The sequence below is a fragment of the Pteropus alecto genome, unplaced genomic scaffold (genome assembly GCF_000325575.1).
Source record: "Pteropus alecto unplaced genomic scaffold, ASM32557v1 scaffold57, whole genome shotgun sequence".
NCBI classification, from domain to species: Eukaryota; Metazoa; Chordata; class Mammalia; order Chiroptera; family Pteropodidae; genus Pteropus; species Pteropus alecto.
In genome coordinates, this window is record NW_006442508.1 from 10,370,039 (window position 1) to 10,373,281 (window position 3,243).

Genomic DNA, 3,243 nt, shown 5'->3' on the forward strand with positions numbered 1-3,243 from the left:
TTCCATGTGATGAAAACCCAGGATCTACAACAAAGGGTACTTTATCCAGCAAAGTTATCACTTAGAGTTGATGGACAGATACAGAGCTTCCCAGACAAAAATAAGCTAAAGGAATTTATTACCACCAAGCCAGTCTTATAGGAAATGTTGGAGGAACTTTTTTAAGAAGAAAAATCATGTATCAAAAACAAGAATAAAGAATGGTAATAACTACATTTCTATCAACAGGTACCTCAAATGGAAAAGAATTAAGTGCTCCAACCAAAAATTAGAGTAGTTGAATGGATAAGAAAACAAGAGCCCTACATTGCTGCCTACAAGTGACTCACTTCTGATTAAAGGACACACCGACTAAAAGGAAGAGGATGGAATAAGATATTGCTTTGATTGACCTAGAAGGTATTGCACTGAATGAAATGGTTCGGATAGAGAAAGACAAATATCACATGATTTCACATACATGTGAAATCTAAAGAACAAAATCAACAATGACAACAAAAGCAGAAATAAACTCATAGATACAGAGAATATTTAGAGAGATACTAGATGAGAGGGGTGCTGGGGGGACAAAAAAAGGCAAAGGAATTAAAAGGTAGAAACGGATAGTTGCAGAATAGACATGGAGATGTAGAGTGTAGCATGGGGAAGATGGTTAATAATGTAATAAATATGTAAGGGGAAAAGGGATACTAGATTTAGTGGAGTGATCACTTTGCAAGTTATGTGATCTCTGGTCACTATGCTTTACAACTGAAACTGGTATATTATTGTATCCCAACTATAAATGAAAAAAAAAAAAACTCATTGAATTATACAATGTAAGTACAAACAACTGATTGTCTATTATATTTCAATATACAAAAAAAATTCAATAGGTGGATTGGAAGATAAAATTTAAAAAATCATCCAGAAAGTAGAAAGCAAAAACACATAGAGTGCTCACTTCAGCAATACATATATTAAAGTATAATGATACAGAGAAGATCGACATAGCCCCTCACGAGGAAGACACAAATTCATGAAAGCTTCCATATTAAAAAAGGAGGAATAACAAGTGCTGGTGAGGATGTGGAGAAATTGAGACCCTTGTGCACTGCTGGTAGGAATGTAAAATGGTGTAGCCACTCTGAAAAACAATGTGGCAGTTCTGCAAAAAATTAAAAATATGATTCAACAACTCCATCTCTGGGTTTATATACAAAAGAATTGAAAGCACGAACTCAAACAGATATTTTTACACCCACATTCATTGCAGCTTTATTCACAATAGTGAAATGGTAGAAGCAACCCAAATGACTATCAATGGATGAATGGACAAACAAAAGTTGTATATACAATGGGTGAATGGACAAACAAAAGTTGTATATACATACAGTTGTATATACATTCAGCCTTAAAAGGGAAAGAAATTCTGACACATACTACAACATGGATGAAACTTGAGGACATGATGCTAAGTGAAAGATGCCAGACACAAAAGGACAAATATTGAATGATTCCATTTATATGAAGTACCTAGAGTAGTCAAACTTTTAAAGACAGAAAGCAGAATAGGGGTTACCAAGGCCTGGAGTAATAGGGGAGTTATTATTGAATAGGTACAGGGTTTCTGTTTCAGATGATGAAAAATTATGGAGATGATAAACAGTGATGATTGCATAACAATGTGAATGTACTTAATTCCACTTAACTGTACACTTAAAATGGTTTAAATGGTAAATCTTATGTATATTTTAAAACTAGCAATTTAGAGTATAACTTAGAGATACAGAGGTATATACTAAAAAAAAGCTCTAAGATTTGGAAGTGTTTTCCTCTGAAGATGGGAAAATCGTGGTGGGGGGGATGCTGTTTTCAAACAAGCTTTATAAAACTTTATCACTAGGTTATATGGATGTACAATTTTGATAATACTATAAACGAATAATCATAATAAATTTGACATAATTTTAAATCCCTCAATTTTATAAATAACCAAATCATGAAGTGGGTAGGACCCTTGGCCAAGGTAACCCAAAACAGTAAGTGGCAGATTGAGGTGAACCAACATATTCTAAATCAAAGTTTAGCACCTTATCACCATAACACATGGTATGCTACAGTAGCATCTTCCTGAATATCCTAAAATAAAGTTCTGAGAGTTGTGCCTTAAGCCTTTTTACTTTTCTTCATGTTTTATTATTAAACGCTTATTAATATGATAGATCTTTCCATGTTGCCTAGCATTATTTGTTAAAAATGAACTTTTTTCTAATCCAAACACACTTTTGAAGTAATATGTTTTTCCTAATTTTTCTTCTCTATCCTCAAAATTCAAACTGAACAGGATTTTTGAGTACTGCATTCATTGCTCGCTAAACAATTGGAGAGTCTTTGCTACTGATGAATAAGACACTGTCCTTTATTTCTTGTGCAGAGTATTTTGTATTGAGTCTAAAAACTTAACCACGGTAACCTTCATGGCAACAGAAAGCATTTCCATTTAAGCATTTCCATTTCAATTCAACTCAAGTTACCAGTTTAATATTAATTTTAATGTTAATTTTTTCCATTAGAAATATGACATCATTATAAACAGCAGCTACACTAAGCAATGATATATAATTTACCATGCTTCAGACTTTAGATTAAAACCCTAGGTGGACACTGCTTCCAACAATACTCCATTAGTTATTAGTTGAAGATATACTAATGGGCATCTATAAAATAATTTTTTAAAGATTTGTAAGGACCCACCATAAATATCTCCCCCAACACTGACAAAGTGTCTTTTCCCAAAATAATGTGCTTGATAAGTCATCAATCTTAGAACTCTAAATAAGATTTATTATACTTTTAGGGCACCATCCCTTATCACAACAGTGTAGATTACTGTATATGGTTTCTAATCTTATGTGACTGTCTCAGCCAGTTTGTGTGCTTCCTGAGAGCAAAGTAGCACAGGACTACACATGTATTAAATGCTAACTAAGCATCTGTAATAATTAAGTAATGAATCGGAGTATGGAATCATGGAATGTTAAAGCTAAAATGGGTCCTAGGGATCAATGGCTCTACCTCTTTTTACAATTAAGAAAATACTAATTAACATTCGAGTATACAATTATATCAGATATTCCATATGCATTTGCTCTTGGCAGCCCCACTAGTCAGATAAGGAAAAAGAATTAGGGAGGTTAAGTAACGTGCTCAAGGTCACAGAGCTGGTCAGTGCTAACACCAGGGCTCCAGCCAAGGTGATTG

The 3,243-nt window shown here is 33.6% G+C and overlaps 1 non-coding gene across 1 annotated transcript; it reads left to right on the forward strand.

The window, feature by feature from the left end:
- The first annotated feature begins 935 nt into the window (after positions 1–935).
- LOC112471602 lies at positions 936–1,038 on the forward strand. Its single transcript, XR_003043349.1, has one exon. It is a non-coding gene; the product is annotated as a U6 spliceosomal RNA (small nuclear RNA).
- The last annotated feature ends 2,205 nt before the right edge of the window (positions 1,039–3,243 follow it).